This window comes from Cygnus atratus, chromosome 6, assembly GCF_013377495.2.
Source record: "Cygnus atratus isolate AKBS03 ecotype Queensland, Australia chromosome 6, CAtr_DNAZoo_HiC_assembly, whole genome shotgun sequence".
Lineage (NCBI taxonomy): Eukaryota > Metazoa > Chordata > Aves > Anseriformes > Anatidae > Cygnus > Cygnus atratus.
In genome coordinates, this window is record NC_066367.1 from 11,829,877 (window position 1) to 11,853,764 (window position 23,888).

The window sequence follows — 23,888 nt, forward strand, 5'->3', positions numbered from 1 at the left end:
TCCTTTGATATTTTCCCAACCTAGTAGCCCACAGTAATAGTCCAACCTAATAGTCCACAACAAAAACTCTTTCATTTGGAACACACGTAATATGCGCTATAAACCATGAAATTCCATTATTTGGGGCAAATATCCACTGAAAATATATTTTTCTTAAGTTTTTGATAGCTCTCATTCTACATAAGCATCGTTTTAAATAAAATTATAATTAAAACTTAGACAAAACTGCTAGCATTTTTTAACTAATGGTCAAATTTTTACAGTAGTGTAAACTGGAGTTGTTTTTCAAATCATATTTTTTATATGCCCTATCGCCTGAGTTGGTAATTCCATGAATTTCAAACAAGCTGAACAAACACAGTTCTTGAGAACTAGGACTTGAAATTGGTTTATCCCTAAGTGCAAACAAATCTCCACAGGCATGACACATAAGTAACAGTTATATAGTACTTACACTACTAAAAAGCCTTGCAAAAATGAAAAAGAATTAAGAAGTTTATTTTCTACCTCTGTGGCTAAATACAACAGCCCAAGTCCATGTGAAAGGATAGCTGGTATGGTGGAATGGGCACTGCCAGCCTGCTCTGTTCTTGCAGCCCTACCAGCAGACAGGGCTGGGTGGGCTGGACGCTTTCACCCCCAAGAAGCGACACTCATCTGCTCAGTGCCAGGAGAAAATGCCTTTTTTGTTGTTGTTGTTGCTGTTGTTAAAAACAACACTGTACTTTAAACTCAAACAGGCCACCATATGAACCTGGGTTTTCAAAGCTGGCAGAGCCATGTGCTCAGACACCTGCGCATTCACTCAGCAAAGGATGGCTCTGCTTTGAGGTTTTATGGCTCCCACAACAAAGTCAGCAGCACAAAAGGCACCTGAAGGGCAGCATCCAGTGCAGATCCTGCAGCCCTGCACAAACCCACCTCTGCTGGTAAGACAGAGCTTCACTGCTGCAGGACTGTAAGTAGTAAAGACCAGAAGAAGGAAAAACAAGACTTGGAATACCTTAAACCAGTAAACACACTAAATGGGAAAGAGAGGAAAATACCCCTCAGTTATAAAAGCTATGAGCAAACCTCTAATCTTCCACATTTCCTACCTGGTTCTGCCTGGTGGCAGCTGGATACTTCAGGGCTTGCTCAGGTCATAATGTGTTTCTCTGACACCTTTTGCAGGCAGAGCCTCATATTTGCGTGCCAGAAGGGCTCCTCTGAGCAGCATCTCTACACTGCTACTGCCCAAAAAGCAGTAAGCAAATTCTTAGTCCCTTACTAAGTCCCTTCTTAGTCAGGAAAAAGGCCCTGAAGACAGATGCTATCATCTGCTTCCTTCACAGAAACAAGATTGTCATTTTCATAAAAGTCTATCCTACTGAGACAGACAGCGGTAAAATACTTGGAAGAAACAGCCTAAGAAGAGCTCTTTTTCACCATGTGGCTGGAATAACAACTAAAAAGCAAAGCAAATACAAATAAGGCTAGGCATAGCATTGAAGCAGCACTCGACACAGCTCTATTTGGCTATCAAAACACTACTATACCCAAGACTTGTGGTACTTTCAGTCACGTTCAGCTTCTCACAGATGAACAGGTTTTCAGAGAAACCACACAGATGAAAGAGCTAAGAAAAGTGCTTTACCCAGTTTGCATCCCCACCACCTCCTCCATCCAGTCAAACTCGATTTCAATTATCACTACCAAACTCTCCAGTCACTGAAAACTGTACAAAAAGATAGAAATCAAGAGACTTCCAAACAGCTTCATGTCTAAAACAAAGAAGACCTAGTGGGTTTATTCACAGAAGAGTTGCGAGACACACCCAATACAATTTCCCCCAGTGCAAAGAATATTTGAAACTCATTTGAAGAACACATCATGCTGGGGATTTATGATTTTTTACAGCTCAACTGAAAATGTTTCAAGGCTTTAACCATACAATAAGAATCAAATCAGAGATCTGATAACCATAACTTCACTCCACACGCTGCATCTCACATCCGTGAAACACCTCTAACTGCCAGGCCTATTAAAATTTCCTTAGCAGAGAGGTACTGAGAAGCACATCCAGCTAAAATTCTGAGCTCTTCACTGGTCAACAGATAGTCCTACGTCTTTGATAAAGGAGAAAGAATTTATGTCTCTTCTTAAGCAATAAAGATCTCCTTCCTCGAGGGCAATTAAGGACTACCCGGCTGAGTACGTGTAAGAGTTCCTGTAACTCCAGTGCTACCACTACCAGCTATTAGTGCCCCCTTCTTAGCTCATTTGCTGTAAGATGAAATCCCGTCGATGCACCTGTGTTAAGTTTCAGCGTTGCTGACTTTCACACTGAGCTCTCTCTCCACTTGCTCAGCTGAAAGGTAAGTGGAGAACAGGTGGCGCTGGGAGAACACCAAGAGGATGCACTCAGGTAACCCACAAAGAACAGCACTGCATGACATGAAACACGGCTCTGCCATTTAGAGAAAAACATGTGAAGAGCCTCTAACCATGCTGGATGCATCTAAGTGAAATAAAAGTAAAAATGGTTCCTGCCTCCAGGCCAGCCCAGTTTTCCCATCAGTTTATCTAACCTCGTTAGCGTTGCTAGTTGTTCAGCTCAGGTTTCTTGGGAGAGGTGAGGTTCTGTGGCTGCAGAAGGTGCCAGGATGGCCCCTGACACAAGGAGAAGAGCGTGCATGGGGCGGTGCTACTGATATAGCACTACTCTCCGGTAGCAGCTGGTAAGCTGCTTATAGAGCTTGTTCTTCCTTCCAGGGCAGTGGAGACCTGTGAAACTGGAAGATGAGCGTCCTGTACATCACACAGAAAATAGTTTCTGTTAACTTTTGTGACAAAAAGCCCACCCGTACAACTGCAAAGGAGCACAGAGAGACAAGCCCGAATTAAACACAAAATTACAGGCTGAGGAAAAGGGACAACCTGTACAGGCCCCTCCATGGGGAGCCCCAGGGTCAAGGTGTGACATACATCAGAGAAGCCAAAGGGAATGGCAATCTTCCACTGTGCATATGCACTAAACATTCATATTCCACTCCAGTAACTTAAAAATAATAATAATATGCTGTATTTTAAATTTGCAAAATAGTAGAAGTGCAAATTCGGCTCTGCATCATTTTGTGGAAGAAAAAGGATGGCCAATTACATAGATTTCTTAAATACCCTTGCACAAAGGGCAGGAGACTCCTACCTCCAGAAAAAAATAACTAATTGTAAGAACCACTCAAATGCAAGGTGGATGTCTGGAGACACTCACCACCAGCCAAATGAACAGACAGGACAAAAAGCACTAGTTCCAATCTTTAAGTATTTACTTTCCTATTTGAAAAGCACAAGTAAGCTGCATAGGCATCTCAACTGCACACTTTCACATGAAAAAAAAAATCACAGGTATGTTAAATCTGGCATCATCTGTTATCAAATTTTAATGTTGGTTCAGGAAATAACACTGCTTAGAGGCAGAAAGCAAGTTGTACTCCTCAGCTCATTTTTGCTCAGTTTCCATCCTGACTCAAGTTGCGTCAAAAAGTTTCTCACAGAGAGGTCAAAAAAGAAACTCAAAGGATGATACATTTTTCATGCGGACCCAGACACTGTTTCTTCTATCTAGTTTACACCCTTCTTATCACCACAAGAGCTAGTCTATTAAAACAGAATTACACCAGCCTTTCAACACCCGATTAAGGCAAACAAGAAACCTTTATTCCTGCCTGAACTGTTCAGGCATTCCTCCGCTTGGACACAAGCAAGTGCAAGCACACATGAGCTGCTAAGCAAATGCAGCTGACTGGGATTGTTCATTTGTCAATTTCTAGAATTTGTCCCTCAGGGCATTTTTAAACACCATTTTCTTCTTCAACTAGGAATAAAGAAGGAACTTTTCCCACTTCAAACTGCCATCACCAGTTTCCAAAGGGAGGTAAAACAGAGCATGCCTCCAGTTTGAGACAAACTGTGAGTAACTACCAGGGCTTTGGTCCCACTCTTCATCTTCTCCCACTGTTCCCAGGAAAGAGATGTTTTCGTGGCAGATCTTGCTACTATAGCATTAGCCTGGAATTAAACATGTGACATGTTTTTTCATAAACCAATTGGCCAAGAATCTGACTTAAACTACACACGCAGTTCAATAACACAGCTACAAAACTGGATTTACCTCTGGAAATACTTTTTCCATCAAAAAGGCAAGAAATCATTTGACATCTATGATGATACCCTACCTTAGTTTATCGGACAGAATTAATGAAATAATATCCCATATCCAAACTGCAACCATATACCCCTTTTAAATTGCTCATTTAAAAATCTAAAACAGATTAGGAAAGGCTAGCAACCACTCATCATCAGAAAAACATACTGTTTAGGAAAAAGTATAGTTCATGCACATAACAAAGCTGAAATTAAAAAATACGGTGTTCCATTGTGCAATAGCTATCTGCTCTAGCACTATGCTCTTTTACATTTATACACACACATATATATATTTTTTCCAGTCCTGTCAAATACATCTGCTTCTCTTGGCATAAAGCAAACTTTTTTTTTGGGGGGGGGAAGCATATGCAGAAAAAGTATCAGTTTGCAAGACACTGAAGTGAAAAGCTATGAAAATTCTACAGCTATTAAACAACAAGAACTGTGTTAGCACCCACAGGAACAAAAAGGATGCTACTCCATGAAACAATAACCAAGCCATCAAGTATGACTGCTTTTGCTGCAGGTATCAAATAGGATTGTGTTCAGCATTTATTCTGGAATACTCAAAGATTCTAAACTGTTCTAGCAAAACTACAGATGCAGATTATTTTTTCAACCATTCTCTCACCAAAAAATGGTTTCACATATTCTCAGAATGTCAGTAAGGAACTTTTCTTTTCTTAGTTTTGTGGTTCCAACATTTTAAAACTTATAATGTGTTGATGTATTAGTTATTTATGACAGCCTAACTCCTTAATATAAAATTTCAATTTCCGAAGTTACATTATTGCAAAATCAAAGACTTTAATGCTACTCCTCCTTTCTACAGGAACACATCCTATTTATAAGAATGGCTACCTCAGAAAAGAATGCAACTGAAGCCAAAGGAATTATTCATGTGTGCAAAACATCTTCAAGGGAATCTAGGCTTTAATCTTTTTTTTTTGTGATTTCACTATAGCTAATATTTAAACATTGGTATTACTCATTTAGCTGTTTTAAACATTAGTCAAACTGAAACGGTACAATAGTACAATCTCAAGACTAAGCAGCAAATTTGGAAATACAAAGGAATTCAAAAAATCAATCGAAAATAATTTCTCTGTTCCTACCAGCATCTTGGAGACAACAGCTACAAGAAAACATTAGTCTGGACTACAGACTGAGAACAACTTAGGCTAGAGGACAAGCAGGGTTGGGACAACCCACCCATGCCAGGTGCACCAACTCATTCTGGTGCTGGAAGACATCCCATCAGGACACGGACATTCCTTAACCAACTGAGAAAGGTGATGGAAGTTGCTGTCCCTGCTACAGTGAGCGCCTGGGGGTTTCTGCTTAACGCATCCTGAAAAAAAAAAAAGCTATAAAACTTCTTGTATTACTTATTTTCAACACATAGTAGAGGAGCGCAAATCATTCATCACTTGAACAACATTCGTATCTTTAGGACTTCAGAACAAGCCAGACTTATTTTTGTTCTTACTTCCTCCATAAGGAAGAGAGAGGATTCGCGTGAGCTACAGGGACTGTAACATCATAAAAATGCCTCAGAAATCAATGTTTAGAGAAAGGATGCAAAATATTCATCACTTAGTTTAACAGTGTTCAAAAGTACCAGACTACATCCTGCACTGAGGATGCACGAACATCTTCTCTAGCCCCTGTCTCAAGAGACCAGGAAGCTAACCGTGGGAAGTCAGTCCCTGCAGAATCCAAATAAAGTTTACTACCACAAAGTTTGCTAGTCACAAAGGTACATTTCTCCTTTCCACTGTGTTCTCGGTGCTTCAGGACTGCTGTAACAACATATCTTATTCACAGGCTTCTGCTTTTAAATGCAGACCACAATGGCCTTTTGCTGTACTGAAAGGGAGGTTTCATGTAAAGATCAGGCCTTTGATAATGCTGGAGAATTAACCATTTACAAAACACTAGCTTAAAATATGTTTTTAAACAATTTCTTATTTCCCCTTCCACTTTAATTCATGACTAAGGATTGGTGCTCCTCCAGTCCTTCGTGCTGGGAACAGACAGTGGAGATCTGATCACAGAGGCGTATGGTTTCTCCCAAAACGGTGTTCCCACATCTGCCCCGCAGACAGCTGATCTTCGCTGTCTGGCAGAAAAGCAAACCACTGCCATCAGCTCCTTCCAGTGCTGCTTGCTCTCAAATGCTGTTGCAAAGCATGCTATGTAAGAGACAGCTGCTGGGGAAACTGGGAGACAGACCATAGTCAGCAGAAGCTGGCTGGATGGAGGCACCTGGTAATGAGGCACAATGGGCTGGGAGCTTCCAAGACATTTCTGCAGCTTGAGGAACAAACACTACTTACTGTTGATTTAAAAGCAGAGCATCAAGTGAGAACAGGGTTACTCACCTACACCTGAGAGAGGATGAAAACACCCCCCCCTAGTGTCAAGATCCAAAGAGCACGGGTGTACCCTGCCCTCAAACAACTGCAGCAAAGACATCTTACACAGCCCAATCCAAGAATTTAATTGATTTTTCCAGAGAGAAGATTAGAACACAACTTGATTGAAGTTTACAATGCCTATATGAAGATAAATCAGCAGAAAAGGGTGCCACAGCTTCAGTAAAAGGTGTATACCAATATAAAATGTAGAAGGTGGAAAGCAAGTTATTTACCTGTATTGGGTTTATGTGGAAAGGATTTGGTAGTAGGGGGCTGCAGGGGTGGCCTCTGTTAGAAGAGTCCAGAAGCTGCCCCATGTTAGATAAGGGCCAGTTTCAGCCAACTCCAAAGGGACATGCCACTGCCAAGCCAATAAGCAATACTGAGTGTGCCTCTGTGAGAACAAATTTAAGAAAGCAGAAAAAACCTGCTATACAACAGCAGCTGGGAAAGAGAGGAGTGAGAAACGGCCTTGCAGACACTAAGGTCAGTGCAGCAGGAGGGCAGGAGGTGCTCCAGGCAAGCAGCAGCAGTTCCCCTGCGGCCTGTGCAGAGGCCCCTGGTGGAGCAGGCTGTCCCCCTGCAGCCCATGGGTCCCACACGGAGCAGATCTCCACGCTGCAGCCTGTGGAGGAGCCCCCGGTGGAGCAGGCGGATGTGGCCTGGAGGAGGCTGCGGCCCATGGAGAGCCCCCGGGCCAGAGCTGCAGCCCGTGGAGGACCACACAGGAGCAGGGGGTCTTGGGGGAGCTGCCGCCCGTGGGGGACCCAGGTTGGAGCAGTTTGCTCCTGACGGATGGACCCCGTGGTATGGAGCCATGTGGGAGCAGTTCTTGAAGAGCTGCTGCCCGTGGGGAAGGACGGCATCCCATGGGAGGGACCCCACGTGGAGCAGGGGCAGAGAGTGACCGTGAAGGAGCTGCGGAGGTGAAGCATTAGGGACTGATCCCAGCCCCCATTCCCTGTTCCTCAACACTGCTCAGGGGGAGGACTTGGAGAGGGTGGATGGGGAGAAGGTATTTTTAGTTTCTCTCTGCTCTAGCTTGTTAGTAATAGGTAATAAATTACATTAATCTCCCTATGCTGAGTCTGTTCTGCCCGTGACAATACTTGTTGAGAGATTTCCCTGTCCTTAGCTCAACCCTTGAGACTTTTCCATCATATTTTCTCCCTTTTCTTTGAGGAGAGGGAGTGAGAGAACAGTTGTTTGTGAGTTCAGCCACCCAGCAAGGTAAAGTATCCGTAGTATTTTTGTGGTTTTATCTGCACACTTTTTGGGCTTAGCCTTTGATATTCATCACATTGCCAACCATTCTCCATGCACTTTCCCCCTCTGCATCTGTTGAAAATAAAAGCCAGGAAGCATAAATTAAGCCAGCAAAAGAAAAAATCTGGATTGCAGTCATGTCCCAAAAGCCTGGGCACCCGACAGCAGCGAGTACTCTGCCATCACAGCCATCTCCCCACTCAAGCAGACAAGCTGCGGTCACTGCTGGCACAGAATGTGTGTACCGAGCACCCAGCCTCTGAAGGCATGTGGTGTGCTTTATTTTTAGATTTCTTTTTGAAATGTGTGTTATGCCTTTATTGTGGGAACATTTCAAAGCTCTTTAATCTTTTGGCTTTAACGTGCATATTACAAAAACTCTAGACTGCAGAGGGAAGCTAAAAAAACGTAGAAGAAAGGTGCCTGAATCACACTATTTTACTGAACAAAAGATCGGGGCATGATTAGCTGGAAATTATGTTTCCGGGTCAATTGTTCTTTCACTGCTTCTCTACTTATGCATAGACTGCTTTTGTGTTCTGTGCACAGCTAGGGATCCTGCGGACTGACACAGTGAAAAGAGACAAGCTGAGCAGCCAAGGAACTGGAAAACCAGTAGAGCTTCAGCCCCTTTTGCAACTGGCGACGGAGCATGACTGAACCACAGGCAGGGACCTACCTGCAGGTACCCAGTGGTCCTGTTAATGCCCCACCACGTGAGCTGGGGCAGTGGCAGGTAGGAAAGGGAAGGGGGTATCATGTGAACTGCCTCACAACTGCTGGAAACTAAGAAACCAGCGCCTGGATTTTAAAATGGGTTGTCTCCTTTTCAGTGGCTGATGTCAGTCTGTCCCAGCACCCAGGGAGAATGCATAACTGCAGGCTAAGCAAGCTGTACTTGAAACAGCCAACATCTCTAAACTAAAGCTTTGCTGGCGGTCTCTATCTCCATGTTTGCAGCTTCAGAAGTTGTCTCATCATTCCAATATTCCTGAAAGAACCAGCTGCTGGACTTCTAAGAATGCTGAAGTGTTATCTTTTACTTTAAAACCATGCTACCAAACCAAACTACTTTTTTGAGAAGCCTCAACTTCCTTCTCTCTTCTGAGCTTTTGGAAGCATTCTTTGGGATCTGTTGGCTACAGCTGGCAAGCTGTCTCTAAGACAAGACTGACTCAAACTGTCCTTTTTAAAGTAGCTCCTTGTGGTATTCGATATTAAATATCTGTATGCAAAATAAAAAAAGTTATGGTGTAAAATCTGATTTGAATCACCACACCGTTGCGTGGGCAGAATGTTTGCCATCACACAGCATTAGACATTTTACAGGCATATTGTGCAGGTATGATACTTACCGCTTCCTCCTTATTCAAGAAACTGCAATACATCCAAGTCTGACAAAATAATCAAGTAAAACACTTGGGAGAGGCCAGACAGGGCAGGGAGTGGAGCAAGGGAGAGGGAGAATGACAGCATGAGAGAGACAGCACAATGCCATGTCCAGAACAGACCCTCCTCGGCTCTGTTGCTCACATACAGAGAGGTTTTGATAAGACTTGTGTATAATGGTTCTTAAGCAGAAACCACAGCAAAGGGCAACAAGACCAGAATTTTTATTAAGAGACTCAAGACTATAGAAAACAATATTGATATCTTACCCCATCAGCTGTGTTACTTTAAATGAGATCCTTAACAGCTTCCCCTTAACAATTCACTGCTTTTGTTGATGTGTGATTTCATATATTTCTCCTCTTTCCTTACGTAGAAAAGGCTGAAATACAACGTACAAATTCCTTTTTCCATAGAATCTAGTGGCAGTCAGCAGATAATTCATTCTAATTTTCAAAGTCTTTTTATTTTGAATTCAGATAAAATTTGGTAATTTTACAGATATTAAATCATTTCTTCCTGAGTATTAAAAATTGCTTCTGATCACCAAAGGAAATTAAGTTAATGAGGGCAGAAATACTTATGCCTACTTTACCTACTAACTAAATCATGCAGAGTGGCCCCAAAGAACAAGGCAAATCTGAAACAATATATATTTAAGTGGGGAAGAATTAGGCAAAGTCCCAGACAGCGTAAAATTTTTCTTAACTTCTGTGCATTTGAGAAGTTCCATCAAAAAATAACATTTTAAATACCAGTGGCTGAAAAAACTTGGTTAAAGTAATATAGCCTTCAGTAGAAGCGTAGATGTTCAAAGCGCAGCAAACTGAAATAATTCACTTCACTGGTCTATATGCAACACAAAATGCTTCTCCCAGCTTATGCCCCCAGCCCCTGTGTCTGTGGGCTGATGCCTGGTGCTGTGTGGTTTCCCAGAGCATGGGAATTCCCACACTGCCTATGTTTTTTCCCAGTAGTGGCCCAGCCTGCTCAGCTCTGCCTGGCTGTGACACCTGCTATAGCTGCTCACTGCAGCTGCACTCCAGCCGGGTTGGCCTTCAAGTTCCTATTTCAAACTGCCAATATCCAGGTTAATCCTGCAAAAACAGAGGGAAATGTGAAATGCAGTGCTTTAACATCGCATGCAGAGCTCAGCACACACTGAAGTTACAATTCCTGGCTACAAGACTTGGTGCCTAAAATACATTTGCTCAGCAAAAAGGCTGAATATTGGTTTCAGATTATTTCAAAACATCAAAACAATAAAATGACAGGACACAACAGTAAGCGTTTATTCACAGGAGCTGGGTGATTTGCTTCTCTCAAGTGTTAGTCTCTCATAAACCGATGGGAACTTTAGCTTTGACTCTGCCCTTCATGAACAGAGAAAATGCTACTTCTCTCACTCAACATTACTACCGCAGGTCAGCATAAATGTCACTGTAAGCATGACAGGCAGGGATCCCCTAGACTGTCCCGTCTGAGCTCTGCAATACCGCAAGCCTGTGCTGCCTCTTCAGAGAGGTTTCATCAGGATAAGCTTAAACCTGAGGCTCTACAATGCTCCTTCAGATGAGACCAAGGCCACACCTCACTTCCCCAAACCTTGACCGCAGTCACAGCTCAAAACCTTTCCTTTTCCACTGTAAATTGGTTCCTAGCTAGTTAAACTTTTGGCTCTTACGTCAAAAGCTGCCCCCTTCCATTTATTTTTCTTTGGGGCAGTTTCTCCACACTTTGTGAATTTATAGACAACAATCCTTTCCAAATTCATTGGTTTTCCTTCAAAGCTGAGGCTTATGAGTTATTTTAATGGTGGTTGCTCAAAAAACTACATTAGTGTAGAAACAAAGCCCTTCATGAGCAGCAGCACAAATACAAGCTTCAGAGGTCTGTATTCCCCAGGGAACCTCAGGGGGCAGCAGCTCAAACAGCAAAGAAGGACCAGGATATTTCTGAGGAAAGGGGCCATTTCTCAGGGCTGAGGTTCACCATTTTTAAAGATGTGCTTGCCAAGAGATCTGCAGTGACTCAAGAAACAATGAATTGGGTCCTGGGTAATTTACAGTGAAAGGACTATGCTGCCAAAAAGCACAGCCCATCCTGCCAACTGTTTGAGCAGTGTTGGGCCCATACCTTATTGCATGTAGAACCCATGTTTATCTGGAAATATCTGTTGTTGAATAGCAAATACAGAAAGATAACCTGCATAGTATAATTTTATAAAACAAATTATCATTATGTCCTCAAAGAAGAAGCTGTGCATTATCAATTTACTAGATATCTTGAGTGTTATCAGTGGAGCACTAGTTAGAAGCAGGCACACTGACCTATCTAGATTTTCAAATGGCTTTTGCCAGTGTCCCCCTCTCAAGAAATAGTGCATACATCATAATAGTCCTTGTTATCAAGTCGGGAAGAGATAAAAGTTGGAGTTAATAACTTGCATCAATAAAAATAAATCAAGATGGTATTTGATATAACACCATAATCATCAACTAGTTCTGCAGAGACAATGGTGACTTCCAGAACAAAGGTGCTTTACAGAGAGAAGAGAGTCAAGCCAAACGGTTTTTTGTGTTGAGAAAACTTACTAATTCAGTTCCTCAAAATGCAGATTTTCCAAATGCAACTGGAGAAGGCCCTGAGCAGCTCAACCCAACTTTGATGTTATCCCAGCTTTGTGCAGGAGGTTGAACAAGTGACTTCCAAAGGTTTCTCCCAAAACTGTTTTCTGTGGTTGCATGGAACCTATATGACCAGACCTTTGTCATAAACTGGTGGTTCAGAACCAGAACAGACTGAAAAGAAAGTGTTGGTGTACTGATCACCTGTGTTAGCCAGTGTGCTGGTCCTCATACCGACACAGCGAGGAAACAGAAGCACTGGATATAGCAAGAGAGTTATTTCTGTCAGGAACTTGCCATTGCGTAAGGCATAGCAAAGTCTGATAAAGAATGCTGCACATCTTTCCATTTCATGTAAATCGGTATCATTTCCAAGCAGAAGGCAAACAGGGAAGGAATATAGGGTAGTACGTGGTGCAGTGAGTTTGAGGGAAGTGACCCAAGAGTCTAGCAGAACAAGCCAGAATATGACTGTGCCAAATACAGCAGAGAAGGAAAAAAGGAAAGCAATTTCCTGACCTGTAGGAGAGAGGTACAGAACCAAATGAGGCTTTTTGTACGAAGGTAAGAAATAATCAATGCTTTTCAGGTAGAACTGATATGGGCGGCAGATGACAGCACAGCAAGGCTACGCTAGATGAGCCAGGAGCGCCTTTATCTTCCCATAGCCTTTCAGAAAGCATTTCCAAGAGGTCCCAAAGCACCATACATGCTGCAGGAGGGCAGCTCCTCACCAAGCTGCCACACCAGCCCAGAGAAACATGACCAGGCAGCCCTGGGCACTGCTGTGCACCAGAGAAAGCAGCTGAGAGCACCCAGGGCACAGAGGGGCTCCTGCTGTGATCGGGCAGGAAACCAGAGCGCCATCTCTCTGCCTCTCTCTTTCCCTGCTTTGTTGCACGTCCGCTCCACTTCGGTCAAAGCCACAGACCGCCTGCAGCAGTACAGGGTGCCTTTGCCATCCCCCCCACCCAGCAGGGCACGTACACATCTTGTACCACCATGACCTCCCTGCTCCATCTCTGCCACTTCCCAGATATCTGCTAACACACAGCAGGTCTAACGATTACCCCATCACGGCTCTCCAGGAACCTAAGAACAGCAACAAATTTACCGAGGGACAAACACTGCTTCCTGTATGGACAACGTTACATCTGCTCCTGAAACAGGGTGGAAATCTCCCATCCCCTTGGCTCACAGGCAACCCCTGACATACCAACACCAGTGAGCAACTGAGACAAAAGTGCTTCAGGTTTACTACAACAGAACTACAGAGTGAAAGATAGAGAGAGTTAATGCAACCAAGATAACAAAGCAAGCTCAGACGCAGGAGCAAGGAATACAGCAGTCCACGGGTGATGAAACCACGCTATTGAGTAGGACTTAGATTATGCACCTACTTTGGGGACCTCTTACTGTATCTACATTAATTTTAGACTCGTTTTTATTCTGGTACTAATAAAAACTTGTACCTAGGCATGCATTTCATACATACACATATATTGCATGCATTTTCACTGAAGTAGGGAGGAATCTATTTGTTCAGAAATTTAGGCAGCTAACTGTTCTCTGAAGGATAACCTAAACAATGTGAGCAATCACTGAACAAGACACCAAGATTTCATCTCTGAGAGACAAAAACCTCAGGTAAGGATGCCAGCAGCCTCCTAACACAGGTCCAGAAGTCATCTATTCCAAACTATCCCACCCCACACACATTAAACTAGTATTCGCTACCAACGCTTCCACATACGAACTGCGTATGCCTGAAATCCCGCTGGAGCACCAAGAGTCTGTAGACACTGCAAGTGTCAGTGGATGTAAAAATATGTATATGCTCACTTTCCTGGAATTCCGTCCATCTAGGGGTACTGCCGCTTTCAAACCACTCAGAGGGCTGTGCTGTTTGCATGTTTCACAGAACAGCCACTATAGCTCCATATCTGAAGGACCCATATGGGTGTCAGAACCCTCACCAACCTGACCCAACACTCTGCAAGTGGAAAAAAAAAAAAAAAAAAGGCTAGGGAAAAAGACTAGGGGTTTAGTTAGGACATATGCCAAACGATGACTATGAATCAACAGCAAGAGCAGCACGGATTGTACAGTGACAGTGAAGTATTCCATTCTTAACCATTCTCTCACCTCTTGCCAGGATACTCTGCTGCCTAGTTGTCTCCTAATGAGAGAAAGTCTGCAACTAAACAGACAGCGTTAGTGTTTTCTGCCTCTTCCCAAGCAAAGGGACTATACTGTCCTGATTAATATGACTGTTCTCTACTTTATGCCCCATTTGGGCTACATCAGAGCACTGAACCTAGGCAAGAAACCACCAGAAGGCAGGTATGCAAGGGAGCAGCAACAACAACAAAGCCAAAACCTTAAACTACTGTCAAGGAACTATGTTACACCAAAGGCTACCAGGGGAACAATTCTTTTCCTTCTTTTTGCCATTGCACTATAAAACCTATGAGCATCAAAATACTGTCTTTTTTTTTCCTTTATAATTCAAAGCAGCCTGTTTCATCCATGCTGTCCTATAGTTCAGATGATACTCTGGCAAGAGAGTAACAGTCAATAGCCACGTTCCTCAAATGCAACGGAGCTCTTATTGCAAGAATTGGATGTTGTATTTCTAGTCTCTTCCACATTCACTCGGTGCAATCAAGAAGAGCTATTGAGAAAATGTCCTCGAGCACATCATGAAAGCTTGCTTAAGACCAGAAAGCCTATTTTCTTTTAAAGTAAATTTCTTCAACAAGCTATGGTGCAAAGCACAGATTGAAGCTGCAATAGGCTTGTACCTACAGAGCCAGCAAGGACACTGATGCTGAGAGAAGCTGCAAACATTCCTAACAAGGACAGCAGAACAGGCCTCACAAGTATCATGGGTCACCCAAGACTGAGATCTCACCTGCTGACTGTTAAAACAGATTGAACCCTACATAAAAAGCAGGCAGCTCTGCCAACAGAAACAAGGAGGTCAAAGGAAAGGGAAACGGAGCAGCAGAGTTGGAAATACTGTCTCGAAATGCTGAATATTATCTGGACTACTAAAGAGCTAGCCATCCTGCCCTGAAATACAATGACAGGAGAAGAGGGGCTGAGAAAAACATATGGAGCTGCATGAACACCAGACTTTTTTTTTTTTTTTTTTAAACAAGAACACATTCTCAGTGTCCAGGAAACGTCACCATGGCCTAATGTTCAAAATTTATTTTAGACATCTTGTGCACCAAAGCTCCCAGAGTGCAGGGTGTGCTACCTGAACACAGAGACCACCCGGTGCACCCTCAGCACACCAGGATTAACAAGCAGCCTGTGCGCGAGGCAAGCTGGCTGCTGCTCCCCTCGGAAGGCTCTCCCAGTCAGCCACACGCAGCACGGCAGAAGGTGAGACCCTGCCAGCCCCGGCCCGGCCCAGTGGCACCATGGAGAGCACCAGCCCAAAGCCCAAAGGGAATCATTCTGCTTCCAGGCAAGTTCATTCACACATCTTATTAATGGTGAACTTGGTTGCTTTATCAACTCCGGAGAAGCAGGAGGAAAAGCATGTAAGAAGATTACGTTAATACTATATTTAAGCATATGTAAGGACAGTGAATGAAATACTGATTATGCACTCACTCAATTCAAAAAAAAAAAAAAAGCAAAAAACCTCACTTACTAATAATAGTTTCCAGGGGATAAGAGAAGAGAAATCAGGCTGCACCAGAAAAACAGACACAGCAACAGTAGTACTCACATCCATCAGCACTGGAGTCTATGGAAATCAACTTTGGCAAAACAGGACAACCTACCTACCCAGAGGCTTGCAGGCCAACGCTCCCTGTGCACAGACACTGCGGTACATTCCAGGAGGTATTTCCAACTTTTTATCACCGCGGACAAACATATAGCTAGGTTTCATGAAACTTCCCAGATTTTTGCAAGGAGACTCAAACATGGGGGAAATGCCAACTTCACACATATAGATCTTGACTTCACAGCACTGGAAGGACTTGTCAGTCCTCACGGAACGACAGAGGGAGACTTCAGCGCTCGCACTGCCACTAATCCAAGCACTGAACACTTGGAGGGCAGGCTGCAGGGTTAAGAGAGGATTTTCTACACTTTCTTGAAAGCTCTTTAGCCTGTGAGACTTTGACCCTTTGACTGTACTTTGTCAAAAGCTCACACTGGCCCTCAGACTAGACCCCCACGCTTTCGCTCACGTCAGCTGTGCTTTCTGGCTTCACACTCTTCAGAGCTGCTAACTCAGCAAGTGGTCCCAGTTTAGCTTCTGGTTAATCAAAGGCTGAACTAGCAATGGAGGCACAATCCAATCGCAAACTTGCAAGTGGCAGACGTACCCAGAGCTCGTCTTCGTGCTTGCTGGCACCTAAAGGGAGTCCACACACACTGCTCCTCCGTGAGGACCAAAGCACAACAGGCGGAAACAACCAGGGGTTGTCACAGACGGCAGACTCCTGATTGCAGTTAAAATGCTAATGTGCACATCCAAAACACTACTGCCAGAATCCCTGTTTCTAGTTAAGCATTAATTTCCAGCTCCTCTTTGTTATCAAAACACAGTATCACACTACATCAAACTACAGAGCACTGCTTGGCATCAGTAAGTGGCAGAAGATAAAAAGCATCTGTAAAAATACTACTCCAGGAATGTCTGTATGATACATATTAAATCCCAGGAAAGCACATCTGCTTTCAGCACTTGAGTGATGACTTCACTGGTTGTAAGAGTGCTTCTAACCAAGAGAGAGGCTGCAACTTGAGAGCAGACATCAAAGTGAATTCTTCTGGGAAAATGGAAGCGTAGTGCCACACGGCTCCTCTGAAAACTTTAGTGAGGAAAAAAATGGGAATGCATTATAGCCGATCTGGAAAATATGACTCTTTGGTTTATTGTGGAAGATGACCTTAATTCAGGGCAAACACATGGCCTCCCTTGTGGCTCCACACCTGCCACAGAGCACCCAGATTTTGTGCAGGCAATTAGTTCCAAGGGGCTGAACACCTCCCTGGATCAGTGTCCAAAGGGGGACATTCAACCAGCTCTGATGCTTAGGTTACAAAAGCTATTCTTTGTGTATAATATAAATTTGTCCTAATTTGTACAAGGAAAAAAAAAAAAGATGCTGTTTCTCACACAAACATGTACACTGCAAAGTTGACCAAAGGCTAACAGGATTTAAAAAAAAAGTGGGTGGGGGTGAAACAGGACAAATACTTGACAAAACAGAAGTTCTCCTCCTTCTTTGGTCTCCCATTGTGAACTACATGTGTCAGGAGCAAGCTTTATAACCTGGGCAGCAAAGGAGGGTAATAAGTCAGGCTCCCCCAACAAGCTAGCTTTATTACAAGTTTCTCACAGACAGAGCACAGTTCGGCCACCTAACATCCAACTGTGCACGCTCATACCTCTCATTTTTCAGTTACTTAAATACAGCAGTACTGGTCCTCCATCTTTAAACATGGAAAATATGGCAAGTTTAAGAACAAAAGCAGCGTTGAAATGTGTTATCTTAGCCTGTTTTCCATCAGTATATATTTTTCCTTCCCATCTTCATAATAGCATCCAGGGTGGGCCAGGCGCAGGCTCCCTCCAGCCCATTGTCAAGGGACACATTCTCCCCTCGGCAGCCGCTGCAGTTACAGGGCAAGTCTGCGGAGTCATCTTCCTTCACTCTCCTACTCCTCAGCAATATCTCCCGAGTTACAGTCCATACCTTGACGTTTATACTGTCCCCAGCTGGATTCCTCTACCAGGGCCATCCACACTTGTGCAAAATGTTATTGAGAAAAAACAGGGCTGCTCCTGCCTTTGAATTAAAGATCCTACTATGCTCTTACTGGGATTCACATAAAGACTTATTTTATTACTAAGTACTCAGCAACCATGCTCAATATTTGAGCTGAAAAAAAAAATCATTTTGATTCAGAATGGACTTAGTAAACAATTTTTTGTTTAACACAATCTCCACCAAAGAAGTCGGAGGTATTTTTTCCCCTCTAATAGTTCCCCAGCAGGCTGTGCCCAAATATCACACTATAATTAAGCTAGGAAAAAGGCCATGAAAGTTCAAACTTAAAGACTCATTTGCTAATAAAGATGAAAAGCTGAATAAATCAACCTAAATAAAAATCAACCTCATTTTAGACACACTAAACAGTTTCTGTGGAAGTCCTTCTGAATGAGAGGCAGATACTGTCTCTGAAACTCAAACAGATGCCTCAACTTCTAGCTGAGGTTGTCTAACAAGCCCTGTGTAAAAACTTCATTTTCATGTGCTACAACTGAGAAACAAAATAAACTGATGTTTTCCATACTTGCGTGTTTTCTTTTTGATCAAATTTTAAACAGTTAACCTCTTCCCAGAGTTGATATGGCAATGTTAACAGCAGAAAGGAGTAGGGAGAGCCACTGGGAAATTAAGAGACCCGGTATACGCAGAGTTTGAAACAAATACAAGTTGGCATTGGTATAGTCCTGAAGCCTGGCATTACCAAAGGCCCTCTCACTAAATTGTTTATACAACTTAAGGCATTAATAACAAAAGCAACAGACAGCAAGGAAATCAGTTAGACAGTACACCCTGACATTCAGCTTTGAATTCAAGCTCATCACCAAACGAGGAAGCTTTCTACTTTCCTTTAAATTAAAGATCCTCCCCCACTTTCTCAAAATAAAAATACTTCAGATATTCAGCACCTTCCCCACAAGGCCCAAAACACAGGTCTGAGAGCTCCATTCTGTTAGAACCTCTTCAAAAGAGAAATAAAACAAAATCCAAAGGTTAATTTTTGTGTTCCAGTGTGCCTCAACGGAGAAAAGCCTCAGAAAACAAACAGGAAAAGACCATCAGTATAAACATCCTAAATCTGTGCTGGCGAAACCAGGAAAGAGGCAATGCTCTTCAATCCCCAGAACAGGCTTGCCTTTTGCCAAAAACACTTTACACAGAAAAACCCCGACCCACAGGGTTACATGGCACCTACATGAGGGCACTTTCCTGGAGAACTGCAATAAGTCTTTACTGTGACATTTCAAATCTTACCTCATTTCTCAGTCACGAGCAGGCTTGCTCCAGTCAGCTCCAGCTTCAGCCCCAAGGGTAAGGATGTGCTGAAAGGAAAGGGATGGTGCCCAGAGCTGGCTTTTGTTCCCTCCTCACCTAAGGCAATGTGACACTGCTGGCCCCTGCCCTCATGAAAGAAAACAAGGAAACTCAGCTCCTCCTGGAATGACTTGTAAAACTTGCTTTCCTGTTTGTCTTTCTACCACCAAGATCCTCTGATGTCTAAATAATATATTTCCAGCCAGCCAACACCTTTTCCTCTAGCTGGAGTGATAATCTGAGAACTTCCTCCACTCAGCTGCTTGTCCTCGCAGAAAGTCTTGGCACTTGCCTTTGACATCTTTACCCTCTTGTCAAATTTGATTGGCTTCTCAATGTTGTTGACCAATTTCATTCAGGACACTGGCAGCGTGATGCTTATGCAATGGGAAATAAAGCTAAGAAACATATAGGGGTGGCAGAGGGAAAAACATTTGTTCACAGAGGCAATCCTGTTTTAAAAGCATAGGCAGCATCCTCAGTATAAGAGACAGAAGCACAAAGAGACCTAACCTTGCCACATCAGGGAAGAAATTAAAGAAACCAATTAATGAAAATCTATTGCCACTCCTTTCCATGCACATAAAAAAAATACACGAAATTAAGAAAAAAAAAGACAAAAGCCACAGAAATACAAAACCATAACACCAAGCCATCAGGTACAAAGGAAAGAAGCTTGTGGCTTCTGCACTTTCACAGGTGGTCCGTATCACACATGAGAAATCTCGGTGATGACACTTGCAGCACCACCGCAGAAGGCAACACCACCGACCTCCGCAGCTCCCCCCGGCCCGCAGACCACCCGGGGACGTCCCAGCGGTCAGCCTCTTCCTGCAGCTCGTCGGCCGAGGGGACAGCACCGAGCCACTGAGTCACGGCGCTGGCAGCTGGCCCTGGCTCGCCCCCGCAGCCGCCGACAAAGGCTGCACCGCAGCAGCTCAAGGTAACCTCTCCTCTTGTGCCGCCAGCCAGAGCTCCCTCTGCACGCCACAGCCGACCAAGGCTGCAGCTGAGCCACGGCGGGGAAAGCAAAAAGACCCCAATTCCCTCTGCAGCCAGACACCCTTCAGGCAGCTGCTGCCCGGGGCGTCCCTCTTGGCCAAGCTCAGTTCCCAAAGCCATGTAACATCACTTACCTGAAACAACCTCTGTTGTTTGTTGGTTCTTCTGTTTTGTCCTTTTTTTTTTTTTTTTTTTTTTTAAAACATACGGATGTGCTGCTGCTCAGCCACAGACCCTGACACTCACAGCTGATTCCCACAAGACTCCAAGGCCTGCTGACAACCTCTTCAAGGAATCAAATCACAAAAAACAGTATTTCTCAGACCTACCATGCAAACAACATTCATTAGGATGAAAAAAAACGTACTCTGCAGTTAAACAGTAGGAAAGAGCAAAAATAGCCACATTGTATGCAAACAGGAAAGAAGCTTGCTAGAAAATATATTTTCATTTGCTTACATAATCAATTTCCCAAGCATTATGTTTCTTGTCATGCAACACTTATAAAGGTATTTCCTTTAAAACCAAGGTACATAAATAACAGCCTCTACTAATAAATACAGTCTAAAACCACAGTTTTAATCTTTGGTACTTAAACTGAAATCCATAGCTTGGCAGCTGGATGGCCTGAGTTTTAAAGGTGCCAAGCATTTACCGGTTTCAGAAACTGCAGAAGCAGGAAGCACTATGCTTACCAGACCACATCCTTAGATGTTCCAGCAAGAATTCTCACCTCACACGTCAAGAGTCCTGCACCCACTGAACTGACTTCCAGTGCAAGGGGCACCAAGCTGACAAGCAACACCCCAGTCAGCACCCGCAGACAGCCTGTTTCAATCACACCTCAAATCACCACAGCACAGAGACACACCAACCCGCTGGCTCAGCTGGTAAATTGTTTCTCACTGGGGGCATTCCTACCACTGCCATCCCCAAAACTTCCACAAGTCACAGATCAAATCCCAAAAACATCAGTGCAAGTTTCTTAGAGAGCTCTCCAACGCAAATGTTTGCTGTCACCTTACTTAACAGGAACCCTTCATTCCTAGGAAGGACCTCTGACCAGATTACTGCAAACAACCCAGGGCACCAGTGCAGGTATGCCAAGTGCAGAGATGAGTTTGCCCAAAAGCAGGAGCACCAAAACTGGTTCCAGTCCCAGAGCTGGGATCACACTGTGATGATGTCGAGTATGAGCTAATAACCCAGCCACCTAAAAGGTTTTACTCACTCAAAATACAAGTTGGCTTTTAAAAGAGGGGAAAAAGAAGTCCCACTTACTTCTAACGAACAAGGTAAACACACTCCAGAAGACTTGCGTGCTCATAGCAAGAGACACCCACCATTAGAAGCTGTGGCAATGTACTTCTATTCACAAACAAAATACAGCACACAGAAGGGCACTGAACTTTCACTAGAGCAGATGATTCTGAATAAGCTGGGGCAAATATGAGAATGGCTTGGGAGATGTTTTATAGCTTTGCTCATGTTGTGCTTGTGAGCTAGTGAACGCAGTGTGAGCAAAGCTAAGAAACGCATCCCTCTTCAAACACCAAGCACAACGTCCTCTATGCTACCTTCTCAGAAAGCACGTCTTCATAAATCACATCCTCCCCCTGCTGAAAAAGCAGGCTGCCTGACATGACCAAGTGCAGCAGTGACCATTCAAGTCACTTGCTGGAGAACAAACCAGCCACCGAGAGCTGGCACGGACGGGCTGCTCTCCCCGCAGCAGAGGAGATGGTGTTTCAGCACAGGAGTCATGTAGAGAAGCCTCGGCGAGCACCTAGCTGATGAAAAGAAACTTTGAGAGCCCTTCTTTGCAGGGAGCTAGAGCCACTACTAAGCTTTTCCTCCGGTCACTGCAAGACTACACGCAGCAGGGGCCAAGACCACATTATTCACTGTAGAAAAAAAAAGCTAAACAGACAGAGGATTTGGCAAACCCTCCAAAAAATCTCTTAGACATCCTAAAAGTAACAACAGTCATTCAAGACATGGCTGTTTACACTACGAGCCTCATTACACAGGAGGCCTGCCTATTTTTAGAGATAGATATCACTACAATTGAGTGCTAGATAAACCCAAACAATTATTTTTAAAAGGGTATTCCATCACTAATTATTCTAAACATCTTCAGTGCTCCGTAGGCTGGCCTGCTGCCACACTTGAGCATAACGGTTCACGGAGCAGTGCTAGCACTTTGCTTGTGTGGCTCTGTGAGCAGCAGGGGCAGGTAACCCACAGAGCGACAGGCACGTCCACACAAACCCAACAAGCTTGTCACAGCTTGTGCGTGCCAAAAAACCAAGACCGTGATCTTGTTTACGCCACAAAACCAGGAAGTTTTAATTTTCCGCCGAAAAGATCCTCAAGGAATAAACACGCTACGAGCAGTGGCAAAAGCACTTGGACAGCAGCACCGCGTTCAGAGCCCCGGGACCTGACAGCGGGCTCGGTGCCGGAGCACTGCACCCGATGCAGTGCAGCACAGAGACACCACCGAGGTTTTTGGGCTGCCCGTGAGAACCTACCGGAGGTTACACAAAAAATGGCGGGGGGCGCCGCGGGCAGCACCAGCGCTCGGCGGGGATGGGGGGGGGAGCACGGCGAGCCCGGGCACCCCGCAGCGGCGGGCGGCAGCCGCAACGCCCGGCCCGGGCCGCGCTCGCCTCCCCTCCGGGCACCCTCCGGCCGCCCCCGGGGCCCCGCCGCCCCCTCAAAATGGCTTCGCCGCCCCGCCGCCCGCTCCACAGGTGCCCGGCGGCTGGGCCCTCCGCCACCGGCACCGGCACCTGCCGCCGCGTCAGGACCTGGACAGGTCCCGCGGGGCGCTGCCGCCGCCGCCGCCGCTCCCGAGCCTCGCCTCGCCTCGCCTGGCCTGGCCGCGCCTCACCTCCCCCGGCGCCGCGCCGCTGCCCGCGCCCCTCCGCCGCCGCTCCGCCATCCGCAGCCCGCCCCAACCGAGCGGCGGCTCCCGCTGCGCCGCCGCCGGCTCCGTGCGCGCCTGCGCGCGGCCGGAGCAACCGGCAGTGCGCGCCCCCGCCGACGTGCAGGCCGCGCCCGGCCCGCGGGGCGGGGCCGAGGGCAGCGCCGCCGCCCCATGGCGGGGCCGGGGCCTGGAGGCCTCGCGGGCGGGCGGGCGGCGAGCCCCTCACACGCGGGGAACGGAGCCCGAGCGTGGGGGAGCGGCACCGCGCCGGGCCCCGTGCTGGGAAGAGAGCTTGGAGGGGGATTTGGAATTGTTAATGATTAATTGTTGCAAAAGCAGGCTCCTGCACGGTCTGCCTGCTGCAGCAGGCTGAGAAGGGAAGCGTTCATTTGCTCCGGGGAACAGGTTCCTGAGCAGCAGCTTGTGCTTTGCTCTCTATGTCTGCAGGTCTGACGACAAGTCCGGCCTGCAGGGCGGCAGGACGAGGCAGAGTGGTTCTCCTGCCCGCTTTGCCCTTGCTCCTCCCGGCTTTTGCAGCTTCTCAGCCCTGAAATCTGGCGTTGCTCCTTTCCTCCTGTCTGTCGTAGAACTTCATCAAGCCCCATCATCTCAGTCCCAGCACATTTGACCACAGACGTTGACTGGTCAACCAGAAAACTTAATTTCCCAGCTTTCTGTCCCTTTGAGATTACTGAACGAACACAAAAAGCTATTCAATAAGCCATCAGCTTACTTAATTTGCTCTCGGGTAATATTTTTTCATCTAAGTAGCCACATTAAGCACTATCAACTGCAGCCTTTATGCCCAGAGGGTGGTTTCAGAGTCTGGAGATCACCAACACTGCCCAGCACAGCACCCCTCTGTGGGCCAGGCTGCCTTTGCAAAGCCAGGTGATGGAGCCGTAATCCTGCACATGCTGGGGAGGACAGCAGACAGCCCCAGCCC

General features: G+C 45.2%; 1 protein-coding gene and 1 long non-coding RNA gene across 3 annotated transcripts in view; one reads left to right on the top strand and one right to left on the bottom strand.

Annotated features, from left to right (window-relative positions):
- ADARB1 (adenosine deaminase RNA specific B1) overlaps positions 1-23,038 on the bottom strand; it is a 74,426-nt gene extending 51,388 nt beyond the window's left edge. The window contains exon 1 of one of the 2 annotated variants that reach the window (XM_035570466.2): positions 22,907-23,038. The gene's annotated coding sequence lies outside the window, so the exon portion shown is untranslated. Of the gene's footprint in view, positions 1-5,400; positions 5,418-22,906 lie in introns of those variants that run through there. The other variant, XM_035570476.2, reaches the window with a different exon arrangement.
- Positions 6,823-9,138, top strand: LOC118260367 (uncharacterized). Its single transcript, XR_004782219.2, has 2 exons — positions 6,823-8,610; positions 8,708-9,138. It is a non-coding gene; the product is annotated as an uncharacterized LOC118260367 (long non-coding RNA).
- Positions 23,039-23,888: the final 850 nt, after the last annotated feature.